This window comes from Moschus berezovskii, chromosome 9 (genome assembly GCF_049115385.1).
Source record: "Moschus berezovskii isolate FMDL1 chromosome 9, NW_MosBer_1.0, whole genome shotgun sequence".
Taxonomy (NCBI): domain Eukaryota; kingdom Metazoa; phylum Chordata; class Mammalia; order Artiodactyla; family Moschidae; genus Moschus; species Moschus berezovskii.
The window spans coordinates 56562398-56583304 of record NC_142468.1 but is presented as its reverse complement, the minus strand read 5'-3'; the positions used below and the strand labels follow the sequence as shown (position 1 = coordinate 56583304).

At 44.0% G+C, this 20907-nt stretch overlaps 1 protein-coding gene across 6 annotated transcripts in view; it reads right to left on the bottom strand.

Moving 5' to 3' along the window:
• TLN2 (talin 2) overlaps positions 1–20907 on the bottom strand; it is a 509872-nt gene that overhangs the window by 387803 nt on the left and 101162 nt on the right. The window contains exon 1 of one of the 6 annotated variants that reach the window (XM_055435639.2): positions 19241–20641. The exons of the other annotated variants lie outside the window; for them this stretch is intronic. The gene's annotated coding sequence lies outside the window, so the exon portion shown is untranslated. Of the gene's footprint in view, positions 1–19240; positions 20642–20907 lie in introns of those variants that run through there. 6 annotated transcript variants of the gene reach the window in all.

Here is a 20907-nt window from a genome sequence, read left to right as displayed (position 1 = left end):
ACTCTTTCTCCCTCAATTCAGGTTCTTCAGCCTTAGATATGCACAGCTTGCTGTAAACTAAGAATCAAAGGGAGGTCTGTCAGGAGAGAGGATAACTGAGGAAGTAGTGTAAGCCTCACTATAGGACCTGCTCCTAGAAGCTCGGTGGGGCTTTCTTCCTCTTCCTGTCCTCAGCCAAGCTCACAGGACAGAGTAGGAGGAACCACCACAATGTGAAAAGAAATTCAGAGCCAGAAAAAAACACTTCTAGAAAGGCCCCAGCTGGTAGAGAGCCAGGAGAGGAAACGGGCAGGGCATACGAGCAGAGCTCCCCAGAGCACAGCCAAGGGCACATGCATGGTCACCAGGATGCCTGCGAATTTCTAAGAAGGGAAAAGCTGAGGAGGAGGGCAGGCACTGTGATTTCCTTTTCACTCTATAGAAAAAAAAAATCAGTTGACTAAGGAGCTTTAGAAGGTGGTGACAGTGAGTAAATCTACTAAGTGCTTAAGAATTCTCTCAATGTATAAAAGCACGTTTGGGTTAAGTAGACAAGTCCATGCTAAAAGGTGAAGTGGAGGATTCAAGCTCAGTGTAGGATAAATATAATCACGTCAAGACACGCAGTTAAGGGCTTCCTTGGTGGTTCAGTGGTTAAGAATCCACCTGTCAATGCAGGAGAAACAAGCTCGATCCCTGATCTGGGAATATCCCACATGCAGCAGAGCAACTAAGCCTGTGTGCCACAGCTGTTGAGCCTGTGCTCCAGAGCGCACGTGTGGCAACTACTGAAGCCTTGTGCCCTAGAGCCTGTGTTCCGCGACACGTGAAGCCACTGGGATGAGAAGCCTGCGTACCACAAATAGAGAGTAGCCCTGGCTCACCATAACTAGAGAAAAGAGCCCGAGCAGCAACGAAGATCCAGCACAGCCAAATAAATAGATTTTTTTTTTTTAAAAAAAGACATCTAGTTAAGTCCTTACTGGTCCCCAGTGCCTGAGGATGGTGAGTTCAGACCTCAGAATCACAGACACAGAATTTAGGGTCAATTCTGTGCAGAATCAGGCCGTTTGTTTTACTGAGTGGGTGCTTTTTATCCTTTAAATGCTTTACATTATCAGAGATTATCTACAGTAAACACAGTTACTTTTGAAATAAAAAAATAAGATGTCTTAAATGGCTATGGAGGGAGTGTATTTACTCTGTTGCAGCTCCGAAACCAGCCACATAAATCCAGGCAACATGGATGAGCATGGCCAGGTTACAAGGTATGAAGCACTTGGCCTTGGAAGAATGGGCAGCTAATAGAGTGGTATTTGACAACACAGCAAAAACAGCTGTAAAGTAAAAGCCTGTCAGGCTTTACCATGGTACTTTCCTCCAACCCATCTCTAGGTTTTATGATATCTAAAATGAAAGGATTAGCCTCAAAGTTGTAACCAGGAAGGCAAGAATAAGAAAGGGAGACAGAGGTGACATGAAAGTAAAGTCTAAGACTATTTATCACCCAGTTTTTATATTTCACAGTGACTTACAATTTCACAAGTGGCAATTCTCACAGCCTGCCTGTGTGTTCATGTTTCCAAATTCCATCTCCAAACGTGGATGCAGAGCCATTGATCACGCCCCTCTGTCTCATCCTCCAGCTGAGCCAGAAGCCAAGCAACAGAAGACACAACGTGAGTTTTTGCTGATCAACAGAGTTGTGATAGGGGCTTCCCAGGTGGCGCTAGTGGTGAAGTACCTACCTGCCAATGCAGGATATAGAAGAGACGCAGGTTTGATCCCTGAGTCGGGAAGATCCCCGGGAGGAGGGCATGGCCACCGACCCAGTATTCTTGCCTGGAGAATCCCAAGGACAGAGGAGCCTGGCGGGCTACAGTCCATGGGTCACAAAGAGTCGAACACGACTGAAGCAACGTAGTACGCATGCATGCAGAGTTGTGATAACAAACTCTTGAGTCCAGAGTGCAGGGGATTCCTTTCCGAAATTCATCATTGCAGGACAGCCCAGCCATCACCGGCCCAGTGCTCCTTCCTGGGTACAAACCTGACACCCTGAGCCTGGAATGACTCGTCCAAGGTCAGGCACCAGTGGGTAGCACAGGCTTGCCACCCTGGCTGACCCCCTTGCCGACTGCTTTTCCCGTTATGTCACAAAGACAACCTTCCTCAGAAACATCAAAGCCTAAAATCTCAATTTATATCCCCTGAAGGGGAAGCTGGCAATCCAAGCATTTGTTTCTGGCAACTCTGTGTTCCATAACGGCACTTAAGAAAAGCTGTCAAAGTTAGAAAATTCAAGCTACAAGGTCTTTTCCAAGAAAAACAGGGCTTGTTTTAAAAAAAAGAAGAAGAAGAAGGAAGTAAACAGCCTTGTCAAGGGAAAACAGATCCCAAATTCTGTAGAGCTTCATGCAGCTGAGGAAAGCTCCCATTCAGTGCAGTAGGACTGCCCCATTCTTTTATTTAATATTTATTTACTCATTTATTTATTTAGCTGTGTCGGGTCTTAGTTGCAGCATAGTAGCATGTGGAATCTTAGTTCCCGGATCAGGAATCAAACCCGTGTCCTCTGCATTGCAAGGCAGATTCTTAAGCACTGGACCACCAGGGGAAAAAGACTGTCCCATTCTTGAAGGCGGAGCCATCTCTCACTGGGCCCATCAGAGGCCTAGGATTAAGAGGGCAACACAGACCACAAAGCCATGCCATATGCCAAGCTGTCTGCATTCCACAGACCCTACTCTGTCCTAACCATGCTTTAATGCTTTTCAGCCAGCGTCTTAGTACCTGACCCTCCATGGACATGATGCCCATTTATTAGTTATCTACATTGAAAATCAACCTCTCCAAAATCAGTTGCCAGAGTCATGAGATTCTTCCAATTACATCTTTAAAAATTAACTATGGAGCAATCAGAATCTTCATTAGGTACAGCATAAAATCATTTACCACCCTAAAATCCTGCTAGTAAAACTAGGTGCAATCAAAGAAAAGACAACCACTTCCAGAGGTCAACCCACATCAGTGTGGATGAATCCCGCTCACTGTGCCTTTTCCTTCCCAAGGATAATGTACAGTCACTCCTGTCACTTAAGATATTCTGCACCACAGCAGATGGCTTTACATTGCAGAGAGTGGCTGAATCATGAAAAGCTCTAATCAAGAATTAAGGTTTGATAAAGTAGATATGGTATATGTATATACATATACACACATATACATATATATGTATGTATATACATATACATACAGTGGAATATTACTCAGCCATAAAATATTGTATATGAACAATATGGCTTCCCAGGTGGCACAGTGCTAAAGAATCTGCCTGCCAATGAAGGAGCTGTAAGAGACTCGAGTTTGATCCCTGAGTTGGGAAGATCCCCTGGAGTAAAAAATGACAACCCACTCCTGTATTCTTGCCTGGAAAATTCCATGGACAGAGGAGCGTGGCGAGCTACAGTCCATGGAGTTGCAAAGAGTTAGACACAACTGAGCAAGCACTCATGCAAGCATATGAACACATATATAGGGGAAAAATCGGTAATAGACTATCTTATTTACAAAGCAGAAATAGAGACACAGATGTAGAGAACAAACATATAGATACCAAGGGTAAAAGGGAGGATGGGATGAATTGGGAGATTGAGACTGACATATATACACCATGGATACTATGTATAAAATAGATAACTAATGAGAACCTACCTTACAGCACAGGGAACTCTACTCAGTGCTCTGTGGAGACCTAAATGGAGAATTCACTCTGCTGCACAGTAGAAACTAATAACATTATAAAGTAACTATACTCCAAAAAAAATTAATTTAAAATTTAAAAAAAAAAAGAATTAAGGTTTTCCCAGGGCAGTGCAAGTACAAGCTTCATTTTGAGAAGAATCCATCAAACCCTCAGGGTGTTGTATGGTAGAAACCAATACGACATTGTAAAGCAATTATCCTAAATTTTAAAAAAATTTAATTAAAAAAGGCAAATGTACAGAGTGGGAGAAATGGATGAAGAAGACCAAAAAGTACAAACTTTCAGTTATAAAATAAGTTAAGTTCTAGGGATATAATGTACAGCACTGTGACTATAGTTAATAATACCATATTGCATATTTGAAAGTTGCTAAAAGGTAGATCTTAAAAGTTCTCATCACAAGAAAGAAAAAAAAAATCTATATAAAGTGATAGATGTTAACTAAACTTACTGTGATGATTATTTCACAATGTATACATATACTGAATCATTATGTTGCATACCTGAAACTAACATGTTGTGTATCAATTATACCTCAAGGGGAAAAAAAACGGAAAAAAAAAACCCACCTCAGGTTGGTATCCAAGCAACCCCACGGAAGGGTGACCCCTTCAGTACAAGCCTAGCAAGGACGGAACTGACGGAAGTTCTCAATAGCCAGTCATGAATGTCCACCCCAGCCTTCCCCATGGCCTCTGCCAAAGGCTTGTTTGATAAATGCAGGCCAAGAGGCACATGTGACTGGCTCAGGAGGAAGGGGAACAAAGGGGACTTTGTATAGTCCTGAGTATGCCATCCGATGGCCCAACCCACGTCCTTCAGCCAAATGGAAGCCAGGAGTACAGACAAATCTTTTCTTAAACAATGCATGGAGGGAAGCTTACCTGGCCCAGTCTCTCTCAGTCTTTTGAAAAAGGTCACTGTCTGCTCACTGGGATAGTCCCTAGCTTGCCCATGGCACACTGAGCCTCTATTTAAGCAGAATATATCTACACTTCCAAATGCACACAAAATGCCTTTCTCAGTGGCACCATTAGTGAGGAACAGAAGTGCTTCTCCAAGAATGCAAGCCCCCTCAGGTTCCCAAATTCTGAATATCGGGTTCAGAAAAGATGGCAAAGAACGGCCTGTGAGAACTGTCTTGAAACAATGATATCTTTCTTCTGCATCTTTAACTGCTCAAGAAGACTAGGCATGTTAAATAGCAGGACAAAGTTACTCAATTGAAGCAAAAAGTCCTTTCCCAATAGTGCTCCCTCAAGAAGGAATGTTACATTATGTTCAACTCCAAGAAAGAACTGGTACAGCTTCAGATGGCCACAGCAGAAATTCCAGGTCTTTCTCAGCCATTTCTAAGGATGTTTTGTTAATCATAATCTTTCTCCCCTTGCCTTGTTTTAGATTTGCCTTCTGTGAGCCTGGCTGTGTTTCGGCACCAAGAATACAAAGGCAAGTCGGGGGACTTCCCCTATGGTCCAGTGGTTAAGACTCTGCACTCCCAATGCAGGGGATCTAGGTTCGATCCCTTATCAGGGAACTAGATCCCACATGCTACAGACCCTGCATTTCGCAATAAAGATCTAACGTGGTGAAATAAATTTAAAACAGCAACAACAAAAAGGCAAGTCAGACTGCCCTTGCCCAACTGAATCCCCATTTAATCCACAACAAAGGTGCCCTCTTGTTTTATGATACAGAGGCCAGCCACGATGCACCTCCCTATATAATGAGCAAACGAGCAAACGAGAGACAATGAATATTTGGTTTCCCAGTGTGGTCTGTAGCACCATCTTGACCAGGAAGTCCCACTACACACACTTTAAACATGAAAAAAAAAAACAGCACACCAATGGTTACCACCCATTTGGACATTCATTCTTCTAACTTTCACCAAAATTGCAATTTTGAAATAATGTGAGGAAAGAATGTTTAAGGAATGACAAATTTTAGAAAACCATTTAAACTTTTCAACCACCTTTCTCTCAATTTCAAAATATGTTTGCTTAAAGGAAGCCTGGTTTCAAGTCATATCCAGGCCATTTCTCTATTCAACTTTTTAAGTAAAAATAATGTCTGAGAGCAGAAAGATCAGACTGCAAATACAAATGCAGGCCCAGGGTAAAAAACTGTCATCAAGTTATTCCTAGAATCTTCCATGAAGTTAGCAAGGCATGTCTGTAATTCTGTCTTAATAGGTACTAGAGCAAAGATCCAATCTTCTCTTTCACTGGTCATATCATCATCAATTACTTAAGATTCCACTATATTCCATCAATACATTTCTTTTCTGTTTAACAGTAACCTTTAAACAGCTCTCCTCAGAGCCTATTAACTCCTTGAGTGGTTTTGCCAAATTTCTCTTAACAATTTTTCATCTCTTCCACCAACTTCTCCCTATTCTTCCTGAAAGGTAATGGATCAGTAATGAATATTCATTTGTAAAAACAACTGAACTTTAGGAGAAAAAATCTCCTAGAAAGTATAAGTTCTATGGAAAAGATTTCACCAGGTGTTGGGGGTCATTTGACACCAGCATGCACCTTGTATTCCTGTGAAGTACATTCAAACATAGGTCAGACTTGTGGCCATCTCGGCTCTTCAGGATACAGCCACCAACCCAGAAGCATATTTAAAAAAAAAAAAAATCTCTTTGGGCAGATGAAGGGACTGTCCAATAGTTTAGCACACTTTGTCTCTTTTTAAAAAATATTTACTTTGCTGCGCCGGATCTTAGTTGCAGCACACGGGATCTTCGATCTTCACTGTGGCATGTGAGATCTTTAGTTACGACCTGAGAACTCTCAGTTGCAGCATGTGGGATCTAGTTCCCCAATTAGGGATCAAACCCAGATCCTCTGCATTACTGCATTAGAAGTACAGAGTCTTAGCCATTGGACTACCAGCGAAGTCCCCCCAACACACTTTCAAATGAAAGTTCCTCTTACCGGAACTCAAAATTGTTGACCACTGCGTATGTTTAATTCCAAAAACTTGCCAAGTGGCCCTTCTGCCAGAGAGTAAGTAGCCACTAAGAAGTCATGAAAGGACAGGCACAGTGACAGTGGGGGAACTGACCGCTAACCAGGAGGGAGCTTGAAAGACTCAAAGACTCAGCAATAAAACTGCACAAAAGGTTTGAGGACCTACTTTGTAGGAGTCTAACAGTTCTGCTCAAATCACTCACTCATGCACCACAGGAGTTAGAAAATGACAATGATTCTGAATTATCAGGAAACATGTTGTTGTAGCACATGCTTGAAACAAAGAAGCTGAAGAACTATTTAGACAGATTTCCAAAGGGTTTTAAAAGAATTAAGCTCAAGAGCTTTCAAGGTTAAGAACCTATTCTCTGAATGAAAAGTTCACACAATGTGAAATACACCTCATCCCACGATGAAGCTGGATAACAGAAGGGTAGAGACAGTGTTCCGTTTTGGCATTCAATAGTTAACCCTTCATAGTAACTTTACTACACTGTATGACTGCTTCACATCATCCCAGCTCCTTGGAAAGCCAAAGATGCCTTCCTGTCACCTCGACCATGTAGGGTTTGTGCACAAGCTTGTAAGAAATTTCAAGTAGTTACTGAAGGTATAAAAAATAAATAGCCTATCAGCCTTTTAATGACCTCAAAGACAGAGTCTTTTTAACATAATCTCACAGATCAGTGGATGATGCTAGGGGCTGCTCCATTGCATCCGAAAAAATGCAAACAAAACCATAAACATGAGAGATATTAAGAAAAGCAAGTTCAGGTTAGATAGAAGAGCCAAAGCATTTACTTTAAAATCTAATTCTGACTTCCATTTATAAGAGATATACAATTCTAGACTTAATTTCTCAATTAAGACAGAAAGCTGGGGATGTTCTTAGTTTTCACACAGCAAATGAAAAGCCATCAGGACTTGGGCATCAGCAAAGAGGGACCAGATGATGTAGAATACAGAGAAGAACCCACAACCCATTACCAAAAGAAGAAATTATATGGATACTGGAAGGCGTTTCTTTTTTCTTTTTATTTTCATCATTAATATGCCTTCTCAACTTAGTAGCTTATGGTTATATTAAGCTGACTATGGGGTCTCTGGCATAAAAACATCCTCAAGAAGAAAAAAATAATCATCTTGTGATAAGGTTTTTGAGTGACCTATGGCTACTTGAGTTCTGGGTGGCTGCAACTTAAGGACAGAACTTTGTGAAATCATTTCAAAGGTCATCAACCCAAAGATAAGGCTGGACCTAGAAACAAGCTTCTTCCCATCTAAGAAGCCATTGATTCATAGGAGGGCACTTCCAGAAGGAGCTGAGAAACATACTAATAAGCTGTGAGTGACTCACAGACATTCTAAACAGACACCCTAACAACCCAATTAAAGATCCATCCATTTAGCCTAATTTTGTTTCACCTCCATAGCTTTAATCTTCTTAGAATCAAGTACTACAATCTCCAACAGAAAACAAAGTAACCCTCACTCTTGATGCCCAGATATGTTGAGGAGGGACTAAGAGAAAAAAATACAAGTGCAGAGATACCATCCACAGACAGAGAAATACCAGAAGTCCTCCGTGCTCAATAAACACTCATTCATCTACTCCCCCAAAGAACTTTCACTGAATCCCAGGTATGCCCTAGACACAGGGGATGCAGCCATGAATAAAACTAGTGCCTCATTTATGAAAACCAAAATTCCAACACACCGAGCAAGTGTGGTAACAGTCAGACACTAGAGAAAAAAATCAGTCCAGTGGCTAAGACTCTGCACTCCCAAAGCAAGGGGCGCAGGTTCAACCCCTGGTCAGGGAACTAGATTCCACATGTCTGGACTAAGAGTTCGCATGCCACAACTGAGACCCAGCACAGCCAAATAAATGAATTAGAAAAAAAAAAAAATCATAGCCCAAAGGAAGAGCAAACCACCTCATGTGAGAGAAGGAGACACAGTCAGAGGTTGCTTCACATCACAGGGAACACAGGCAGGAATAATGAAACAGAGCACAAAGAATCTTTCTTATTTGGCTACAGAACATTGTTCATTTTACAAGTACATTTAAATGAAACACTAATGAGTATGTGTGTACTCAACAATAACAGGCAAAACAACTAGACATTAGTCACAAGCCACAGAGGTGACTCACATAATTTAAAAAAAATTCAGTTCAGTTCAGTCGCTCAGTCGTGTCCGACTCTTTGCGACCCCATGAATCACAGCACACCACGCCTCCCTGTACATCACCAACTCCCAGAGTTCACTCAAACTCACGTCCATCGAGTCGGTAATGCCATCCAGCCATCTCATCCTCTGTCATCCCCTTCTCCTCCCGCCCCCAACCTTTCCCAGCATCAGAGTCTTTTCCAGTGAATCAACTTGTCACATGAGGTGGCCAAAGTACTGGAGTTTCAGCTTTAGCATCAGTCCTTCCAATGAACACCCAGGACTGATCTCCTTTAGAATGGACTGGTTGGATCTCCTTGCAGTCCAAGGGACTCTCAAGAGTCTTCTCCAGCACCACAGTTCAAAAGCATCAATTCTTCGGTGCTCAACTTTCTTCACAGTCCAACTCTCACATCCATACATGACCACGGGAAAAACCATAGCCTTGACTAGACGGACCTTTGTTGGCAAAGTAATGTCTCTGCTTTTTAATGTTATCTAGGTTGGTCATAACTTTCTTTCCAGGGAGTAAGCGTCTTTTAATTTCATGGCTGCAGTCATCATCCACAGTGATTTTGAAGCCCAAAACAATAAAGTCTGACACTGTTCCCACTGTTTCCCCATCTATTTCCTATGAAGTGATGGGACCAGATGCCATGATCTTTGTTTTCTGAATGTTAAGCTTCAAGCCAACTCTTTCACTCTCCTCTTTCACTTTCATCAAGAGGCTTTTGAGTTCCTCTTCACTTTCTGCCAGAAGGGTGGTGTCATCTGCATATCTGAGGTTATTGATATTTCTCCCGGCAATCTTGATTAGACCTATACAAATCACAGCCCAACCCTTAGGAGGAAAGGCATTCAGTTCAGTTCAGTTGCTCAGTCGTGTCCGACTTCTTGCGACCCCATGAATCACAGCACGCCAGGCCTCCCTGTCCACCACCAACTCCTGGAGTTCACTCAAACTCATGTCCATCGAGTCGGTGATGCCATCCAGCCATCTCATTCGCTGTTGTCCCCTTCTCCTCCCGCCCCCAATCCTTCCCAGCATCAGAGTCTTTTCCAGTGAGTCAACTCGTCACATGAGGTGGCCAAAGTATTGGAGTTTCAGCTTTAGCATCAGTCCTTCCAATGAACACCCAGGACTGATCTCCTTTAGAATGGACTGGTTGGATCTCCTTGCAGTCCACGGGACTCTCAAGAGTCTTCTCCAGCACCACAGTTCAAAAGCATCAATTCTTCAGCAATCAGCTTTCTTCACAGTCCGACTCTCACATCCATACATGACCACGGGAAAAACCATAGCCTTGAGTAGACAGACCTTGGTTGGCAAAGTAATAGACTAAATACATAAATGTACAGAATCAATATTCCAATGCCAGGGAACAATCAAGCAGTGACCACACAACATAACCACACGGGAACAGAGCTTCTCAAACCTTAATGTGCACACACACAAGCTGGAAGCTGAGGTGGAGCCTGACGGTCTGCATTTCTAATAAGCTCCCAGGTGATGCAGACAGGGCTGGGCCTATGGCCCACTCTGAGTGATGAGGATGAGAAAGGTCAGTGATGCTCAGTTCTGATTGAGCATCCTAGACATCTACAGAGGGGGCTCATAAATGAGACAAATTCCAATCCTCATCTGAAACCTAATGAGTCAGAATCTTAGGAGATGAGGTTCCCTGTAATTTCTCTCTAAGCTATAAGGTGGTTCTCAAGTGCAGCCAGACTTGTGAAATCACAGTCATATAGACTTTTTGTATACCTCACCCCAAGAAACAGGTCAGTTCTTTTCTGTACACAGAAAATACCAGCAGCTGTAGAAGACATCCATGGAGATAATGAGTCAGAAAGAGGAAACCCAGCTAACCTGACCAGGCCAATCAACTCGAGTCAACCATGCTGATGCCTAGAATCACAGCCTCCACAGGCTGACACCTGTGGTAGAATCTATCTTGACCCTTTTCATCCACTGTAACTGCTTTCCAAAGCTGGGGCTTAGATCATTATCATCTCTTTAGCTTCATAAAACAGACTAAAGAGGAAAAGAAACTTTTTTATTTTGGTCTAAAAATTATAGATAAGGGGTCATCCATGATGAAAGACTGGAAAGAAGCCAACAGACAAACATGCAATTAACCAGCCCAATGCCTCCAGGCTCCAGTCTTGAAAGGGCTCTTCAGCCACATACACCCTCACTGCAAAGTGCAATTCTGTTAATAAAAGGGACTGAGTGGAATGTAGTCTTTCAAGGTTTTCATGCACAAATTCGCTTCTGGAAAAAAGGAAAAACAATAGTTTACCGTCTCCAGTGGAATAGGTGATAGACCCGGGTCCATCTGAAACACCAGCATTTCATATTTCTCTATGTCCACTTTCCATCTAAGAAGACATTTCTGTTCCATGTATTCAGCCTTTTGCTTGCAATTTTTATCTATCTCATTAAAAGATGTGAGCTATAATCCCCTTCTCACCGCTGCTTACCCTGGCAGAGGGCAGGAAAATTGGAAAATCTTCAACTAGGATGAAGATGCTTATAGCAGTACTATTCACAACAGCTGAGACATGCAAGCAACCTAAAAGTCCATCACCATATAACTGGATAAAGAAGATGTGGTACATATGAACAATGGAATATAACTCAGCCGTGAAAAAGAATTAAATAATGCCGTCTGCAGCAACATGAATGGACCTACAGATTATTATACCAAGCAAAGTAAGTCATAACAGAGAAAGATAAGTACCATATGAGAGCATTTCTATGTGGAGTCTAAAATATGACACAAATGAACTTATATACAAAACAGAAAGAGATTCACAAACATAGAGAACAGACTTTCGGTTGCTAAGTGGGGGAGGAGTGGATTGGGAGCTTCAGATTGGCAGGTGCAAATATTTTCTGTGGGATGAATAAACAACAAGGTTGTACTGTATAGCATAGAGAACTACACTGACTATCCTGTGATAAATCATAATGGAAAATAACCTGAAAAATAATCTATATATGTATTTTTTAAAGATGTGGTGTATATACACAATGGAGTACTGCTGCTGCTGCTGCTAAGTCACTTCAGTCGTGTCCGACTCTGTGTGACCCCATAGACGGAAGCCCACCAGGGTCCCCCGTCCCTGGGATTCTCCAGGCAAGAACACTGGAGTGGGTTGCCATTTCCTTCTCCAATGTGTGAAAGTGAAAACTGAAAGTGAAGTCGCTCCGTCGTGTCCGACCCTTAGCGACCCCACGGACTGCAGCCCACCAGGCTCCTCCATCCATGGGATTTTCTAGGCAAGAGTACTGGAGTGGCTTGCCATTGCCTTCTCCGCAATGGAGTACTGCTGCTGCTGCTGCTAAGTCACTTCAGTCGTGTCCGACTCTGTGTGACCCCATAGACGGAAGACCACCAGGCTCCCCTGTCCCTGGGATTCTCCAGGCAAGAACACTGGAGTGGGTTGCCATTTCCTTCTCCAATGTGTAAAAGTGGAAAGTGAAAAGTGAAAGTGAAGTCGCTCAGTCGTGTCCGACCCTTAGCAACCCCACGGACTGCAGCCTACCAGGCTCCTCCATCCATGGGATTTTCTAGGCAAGAGTACTGGAGTGGCTTGCCATTGCCTTCTCCGCAATGGAGTACTGCTGCTGCTGCTGCTAAGTCACTTCAGTCGTGTCCGACTCTGTGTGACCCCATAGACGGAAGACCACCAGGCTCCCCTGTCCCTGGGATTCTCCAGGCAAGAACACTGGAGTGGGTTGCCATTTCCTTCTCCAATGTGTAAAAGTGGAAAGTGAAAAGTGAAAGTGAAGTCGCTCAGTCGTGTCCGACCCTTAGCGACCCCACGGACTGCAGCACACCAGGCCTCCTTGTCCACCACCAACTCCTGGAGTTTACTCAAACTCATGTCCATTGAGTCGGTGATGCCACCCAACCATCTCATCCTCTGTCGTCCCCTTCTCCTCCTGCCTTCAATCCTTCCCAGCATCAGGGTCTTTCAAATGAGTTAGTTCTTTGCGCCAGGTGGCCAAAGTAGTGGAGTTTCAGCTTCAACATCAGCCCTTCCAATGAATATTCAGAACTGATTTCCTTTAGAATGGACTGCTTGGATCTCCTTGCAGTCTAAGGGACTCTCAAGAGTCTTCTCCAACACCACAGTTCAAAAGCATCAATTCTTCTGCACTCAGCTTTCTTTATAGTCCAACTCTCCCATCCACACATGACTACTGGAAAAACCATAGCTTTGATTAGACGAACCTTTGTTGGCAAAGTAACGTCTCTGCTTTTTAATATGCTGTCTAGGTGGGGTTCCCTGGTGACTCAGATGGTAAAGCGTCTGTCTGCAGTGCAGGAGACCCAGGTTCGATCCCTGGGTTGGGGACATCCCCTGGAGAAGGAAATGGCAACCCACTCAAGTACTCTTGCCTGGAAAATACCATAGATGGGAGAGCCTAGTAGGCTACAGCCCATGGAGTCACAGAGTCGGACATGACTGAGCGACTTCACTTTCACTAGGTATTGTAGTCAGGGTCAATAAGCAAGGTCATGTCCTCCTCCTCTCCAATGCTCTGGGGAGAAAGATCCAAAGCTCCCTCAACCATACATGGATCACATCACTCAAGTGAAAAAAAGGGGGACAAGGAGCAGCAGCTTGCAATTCCTACCACGTGCCACACGTTGAATGTTCATCTTTCTATTTTGAGTCCTAAGAAGGTAAAAGAAATGAATGACTGGATAAATAACTGGAAATAACAGGATGAACAACATCCTATCCTCCAGGACTTCCATTTTCTAGCTGGAAGACCAGATAGCACAGTGTAATTGCAAGTGCAGTGAAGGAGGTTCAGGCTCAGAGTGGCAGCTAGGAGGTGTTGAGGCCTGCCTCAGGACTCAGGTCTTCCAAATCCATGTCACTGTGCTCTGCTTTAGCCCATGTTTCGTTCTTGGAAACAGATGTCAACAGCCTTACAGGAACAGAGAGGGAGAAGGGCTCAGCTGGGAGTGGAGTGGCTGGGGAAGGCGGCAGGATGGGGTGGCACGTGACGCAGGCTCAGGGGAGGAACCAAACTGCCTGCCTGTCAGGGGCCCATCACTTGCACAGCTGTCTTGCAGCGAATCTGCTTGGAATTGACTACCACTTACTGGTATTGAATAAGCATGGAGGGGGGATGGGGAGTAGAGGTGAGATGGGGGAGGAGACAGGTCAATGTCTTTTCAAATGTATGTCTTTTTTCCTCTTCTTTAAAAAAAAATTTTTTTTTAATCCTTATCTGCTAGGACTAGGAAGGAAGAGACAAAAGCCTAGGATAGGAAAGAAATAAGGATTTTTTTCCCCTCCAACCAAAAAAATACACCATTGGGACAGTCAGAGGTTCCTGACAATTTATCCCGTCTGTGGAAGCCTGACTCTTAAAATGGAGAATCACCCAGAAAATCTCCTATGGGGCCTGAACCTCTGCCATGTAATGATTTTTCCTTCTTAAGGGAATAAAGGTTAACAAAGTGCAACCTTTTTTCTAAATAAGGTCGCACAGTCCTTTTCGCAATCAGATACCTAGTCTGAGAATTAACACATCCAAATCCCCTGCTTGAATGGACATCTCCCTAATCTACTTCTGGAGAGGCGCATGCTTTTGTTTAAAACCCCCAAGACCCTGCCAGCTGAGGTCCAGCCATAAGCAGAGACTAATTTAATTTTGCCAAGAGCTCAGGACCTCAGCCCTAGGGAGAATCAGCCCTTAGTGAAGGCTTCCAGGGCCGGGGCACTGCCCTGGCCATGCCCACCACAACTATGAGGGAACACACAAACCCAGGGGGGTCTCAAGGCCCTTGGGATAAATGAAGATACTAGCTACAAACACTGAGGATCCAAATGCACATGACACCTATTGGCTGATCTGCTGTCCCTTGGCCTCCTACCATTTGTCTTCCTGGAAATAAAGGAATCCCAGTATCACCCCGACAGAGGGCAGCTGCACACCTAATTCAGGCAGATCTAAAAACCACCTTCCTCACCAGGATCCTCCCTTCTTGTAGACAAGGAGGTTCAGTGCTATTTACTTAGATGTTTGATTTAGCCACCCTGTGATGGACCTTATAATGTGGGAAAGTAAAAGGGGTGATGCTGGGTAGATTTGGGAGAACTTTTGGTAAGACAACCTTAGAACAGATTCACTCCAGACAATAACATGCTCAAATTCGTGTGCTTGTAAAAAAAAAAAAGCCAAGGGTAGAGGGGAAGACAGTTACTTACTGCACAAGTATGATGAGCCAGACACAGGGATGGAGGCTTCACCTGCATTAGCTCGTTTAGTGCCCTTCTCACAGCAACCCTACCAGGTAGATGGGTTACCAACATTTCACAGGTGAGGAAACTGCAATTCAGGAGCTCTCTAACTGGCCTGCACTCACGCAGCCATTAGATGGTGAGGCAACATTTGAACCCAGATCTGGGTGACCCGTGTCGGGCAGTATGGCTCTGCCCTCTGATTCTCAGATGAAAGTTTACTGTTTACTGAGTTACCAGTGCTGGAGCTGGCCAACGGCAGTTCAGGGACCAGACTTCCCAGATCATGGTTTACACCCATGAACTGGACCTTCCAGCTACAAACTACACACATCCTAACCCAGCGTCCCAAAGGAGGCAGAAGGGAGCACAAGGCAAATGTAGACTTCCAATCCTTCTTCCACCCCAACAGGAAGGCACACAAATACTCCGAGTGCTCCAGTGCAGCACAGTGAGAAGGTGGCCAGAGCATCCTCCTCGGCTACTGCACTCTTTCCAAATCGCCTCCCAAGGGTCACCAGAGGCTTCAAACGTGACCACGTTCTCTGTGATTACATGAATTCCACCATAGGGGCACTTACCCTGGTAGTCCAAGGGTTAAGAATCTGCCTGCCAAGGTCAGGGATACGGGTTCTATCCCTGGTCCAGGAACTAACATCCCACATGGGGTTCCTGAGGCAGATGGTCAAATGAAATACGACACATCAGAGAGAGGGGGACAACCCAAGGACTCTTATCAGTCTGGAGGGTTTTGAAGTCAGCACAGCATCCTGAGTCACAGAGGGGAAAAGGTAAAACTGTGATACTTATCTACTTCTTTTTAAGTGGGAAAGTATACAAGATACTTCAGATATCTGCAAGAAAAACACAGTAGTCTCACCTGTAATTGGAGGAAAGCTCAATCACTTAGCTATAACTTGCTAATCCTGAATTCTTCCTTCCCGGAAGATACCAAAGTACACGAACCACCACTACATTCTAAGTGGGTTGGTTTTTTTAAGATCTTTCTGATGTGGGCCATTTATAAAGTATTAAATTTGTTGCAATGTTGCTTCTGTTTTATGTTTTGGTTTTTTGGCTGTGAGGCATGTGGGATCTTAGCTTCCCAACCAGAGATCAAACTCACATCCCCTGAACTGGAAGATGAAGTCCTAACCACTGGGCCACCAGGGAAGTCCCTTCAGCATATTGCTTTTCATCTATCCTGCTGCTGCAGCTCTTCTCAAAACCTTATTCTTCACATATTCTGGACATCTTTGTTTGCATCCATCAACCTCACCTTCCCTTCCCACACCTTCCCCAACACCTACTCCCCATCACAACCACCACCAGATCACATTTATCCAGCATTTCTATATTAGATACAGAGGATCCTGTAAAAAGAAAGTGATGCTTACTTGGCCAAAGCCCCTTCTTCATACAAAAATACCATAGGCAGAAAATCTAATGATACTCTATCAGTGGCTTTAAAACTTAAGAACATATTAGCAACTCAGAGAAGCTTTTGCTGATACCAAGACACAAGACAAGGAATTAAATTATTAACATTCTTCTAGGAAAGATGGACAAATGGCAGCCCACTCCAGTATTCTTGCCTAGAAAATCCTGTGGACAGGGAAGCCTGGTGGGCTGTTATGCACAGGGTGGCACAGAGTCGGACACAATTGAAGCGACTTAGCATGCACGCATGCATTGGAGAAGGAAATGGCAGCCCACTCCAGTGTTCTTGCCTGGAGAATCCCAGGGACGGAGGAGCCTGGTGGGCTGCTGTCTATGGGGTGGCACAGAGTCGGACACAACTGAAGCAATTTAGCAGCAGCAGCAGCAGGAAAGATGGACTGTCTCCAAATCTAGTTGCCCTAAGGCTGTCCATAATTTTTACTCAAATTCAGGCATAAGCACAGCCTGAATATATGGCCTGGGAATATATGGCCAGGCATATTTATTTTTCCAAGCATCTATCTCTGGGATGTAGTGAAGGTCTGCCATTACAATTCCTCGGATGACATGGACAAATGTGCTCTAAGTCATGCAGTGATAACCCCACAAATAAGTTAAGGCACTACAACTGCCTGGAACAAATCAAAACACTATTTAAGAAAAAAATGAATTCATAAATCAGTTTAATCTTTATAACAATCCCTTTTTGAAAAGAGCCACATCCTTGAGGTCAGGGGTTGTGTCACACTCCTTTATATGTTCCCCCTCTCCAATATTTAGCAGGATACTGGGTAGAATAGTCAAGATGTACTGTTAATTATGAGTATTTGTGAAACCTGTATGCAGGTCAGGAAGCAACAGTTAGAACTGGACAGGGAACAACAGTCTGGTTCCAAATAGGAAAAGGAGTACGTCAAGGCTGTATATGGTCACCCTGCTTATTTAACTTATATGCAGAGTACATCATGAGGAACGCTGGGCTGGAGGAAGCACAAGCTGGAATCAAGATTGCCAGGAGAAATATCAATAACCTCAGATATGCAGATGACACCACCCTTATGGCAGAAAGCAAAGAAGAACTAAAGAGCCTCTTGATGAAAGTGAAAGAGGAGAGTGAAAAGGTTGGCTTGAAGCTCAACATTCAGAAAACGGCATCCGGTCCCATCACTTCATGGCAAGTAGATGGGGAAACAGTGGAAACAGTGGCTGAGTTTATTTTTCTGGGCTCCAAAATCACTGCAGATGGTGACTGCAGCCATGAAATTAAAAGATGTTTACTCCCTGGAAGGAAAGTTATGACCAACCTAGACAGCACATTAAAAAGCAGAGACGTTACTTTGTCAACAAAGGTCTGTCTAGTCAAGGTTATGGTTTTTCCAGTAGTCATGTATGGATGTGAGAGTTGGACTGTGAAGAAAGCTGAGCACCGAAGAATTGATGCTTTTGAACTGTGGTGTTGGAGAAAGCTCTTGAAAGTCCCTTGGACAGCAAGGAGATCCAACGAGTCCATCCCAAAGGAAATCAGTCCTGGGTGTTCATTGGAAGGACTGATGTTGAAGCTGAAACTCCAAGATTTTGGCCACCTGATGCAAAGAGCTGACTCACTGGAAGAGACCCTGATGCTGGGAAAGATTGAGGGCAGGAGGAGAAGGGGATGGCAGAGGATGAGATGGTTGGATGGCATCACCGACTCAACGGACATGAGTTTGGGTCAACTCCGGGAGTTGGTGATGGACAGGGAGGCCTGGAGTGCTGTGGTTCATGGGGTCGCAAAGAGTTGGACACAACTGAGCGACTAAACTGACTGACTATATTTCACTTTTAGAATTACTTTCCCCCTGTTTTTTATCTTATTTTGTATCTTATTTTACTGACCCTAGACTGCATGTCGGAGAAGGCAATGGCAAGCCACTCCAGCACTCTTGCCTAGAAAATCCCATGGACGGAGGAGCCTAGGCTGCCTAGGCTGCAGTCCATGGGGTCGCTACAAGTCAGACACGACTGAGCGACTTTACTTTCACTTTTCACTTTCACACATTGGAGAAGGAAATGGCAACCCACTCCAGTATTCTTGCCTGGAGAATCTCAGGGACGGGGGAACCTGGTGGGCTGTCGTCTATGGGGTCACACAGAGTCGGACATGACTGAAGTGACTTAGCAGCAGCAGCAGACTGCATGTGGTTACGTTGTTTGCTTCTTAATAAAAAGTGGGATCAACAGCTCTAGGGGTCACCAAGGTCAAATATTCAATAGGAAACAGAGCATAAAATGGAAGAAGTCTGAAGCAGAAGAAGCATTAATCAAGGTAATATTGCCAAGGACTTCCCTGATGGTCCAGTGGTTAAGAATCCTTCTTCCAATGCCGGGGACACAGGTTTGATCCCTGGTCAGGCAACTAAGATCCCAGGTGCTACAACTAAGACCCAATGCAAGCAAATAAACAAATTAAAAAAAAAAGTAATACTGGCCACAAACTGAAATGCCCAGAGCTCTAAACAGCACATCCTTCCCACGTGGCAGCCTCCTGAGCCTTGAGTCACATCGACAAGGAGTCCTGTGATTGCTTAATGGGCTGGGAGCAACCATCCTAGGTCTGAGGAAGCCATGATCAGTCCAGGAGCTTACACACCTGATATTCAACACCATGCAAGCTAACCAGACCCAAGCAGCTCAATGTCAGAATCCATGTCAGAAGAGATCATCAAAAGAAGAATGCAGCGGCAGCAGCCTGGATGTCTTTTGCATCCGTCAAACACATGTAAACAAGAGATTTCTCCACATCCTCATCAATCCTTTCCACTCCTACATAATTTGGAGGCAGGCAGGACAGTCGGATGGAGTCAAAAGGCTTTTGTACTTCTTTCTCCAGGATTTACTCTTGCCACAGGGCAGAGAGGATGCTCTGTTCCTGCCTCAGGCAAGCTTCTCCTATATGTGGGCTCTGAAGACATCAGCCCTTTCACCTGCGTTCAGGAGCAGACCCTGCAGAGAAAAAGAGTGCCCACTTCAGCCAAGTCCCGAGTACAAAGAGCACTTGCAAACCAGACTTCCCTTTAAAGGAGGGGGTGGTCCTGTTTACGTGCTCACCTCCTCTGGAACACACAGATTAAGTGATGCAAGCTCAATATGAACCAAAGGGTCGCGGCTAAGATTAGCATAGGACAGAAAGACATCTTGCGCTTTCTGATGTGATATACTGAGAAAGATTCAAAACATCATTTATGTAGCATTCCTGACAGAAACACACCCAATCATGAGCAACCTCCTAATGAGGAATTATGACACAAATCCAAATTGCTAGGAAGTAACTGACATTGTTTAAGAGTGTAAGTCAATGTCATCAAACACACACACACACACACAGAGGCACACACAAAGGCAGAGGGACTGTTCCTAATTAAAAGTTTGACAGAGATGTGACGACTGAATAAAATCAGCATGATCCTGGACTGAATCCTAGGTCAGGGAAAGAGTGGCCACAAAGGATGTTATCGTCATAAGTAGCAAAATTGGGGTATGAACTGTATATTCAACAATAGTACATCAATGCTATATGTCCTCATTATAAAGCAACTATGTTTTGATGAAAATTAATTTTAAAACAATTCTTTTTTTAAGAAAAAGATATGCAGATTGGGGAAAATGTTATATATGTCCTGTTTTACTAACTGAACTATAGTTACAAAGAGGAATGTCTGTGTTCTTAGGAAAGACATGCAGAAGCTCTTTAGGGGTCAAGTGGCATGATGTGCGTAACTTCAAATGGTTCAGAAAAGACAACAGGCATCAATGTGGAGCGATAAAGCAAATGAGGCAAACTAGCCATAATTGCTGAATGAAGGTGAGACTAGATAGGAGTTCTTTGTATTCTGGCAAATTTTCTTTAAGTTTAGTTTAAAATAAAGCCTTGTAAAACAACATAAATTCAAATTCAACTTGCCAAGCATTTCTACAGTAACACTGGTTGAATAAGGCAAGGCCCCCACCTGATAGGAAAAGCACCTTTCACCATCTACCCGCCCCCAGACCCAGGGGACAGTGCCCCTCTTCCACCTCAAAGTCAATATCTGGCCAAGCTCAGCCATTGAGATTCATCTCCAAGGAATTTGAGATTGAGCTGGGAAGAGGTGAGAAGAAGAGAGGGCAACTTCAGGTATGAGGTCTCCGCATAAAGAGTGGACAGAGGAGCGGGTCTGGTTTTGATGAGCAGGACGTGGAGACACTGGACAGAACTGTCTCAGAGCACGAATGAGCACATTGGTGGGTATGTCTCAGGTACCCAGCAATCCCTCAGTA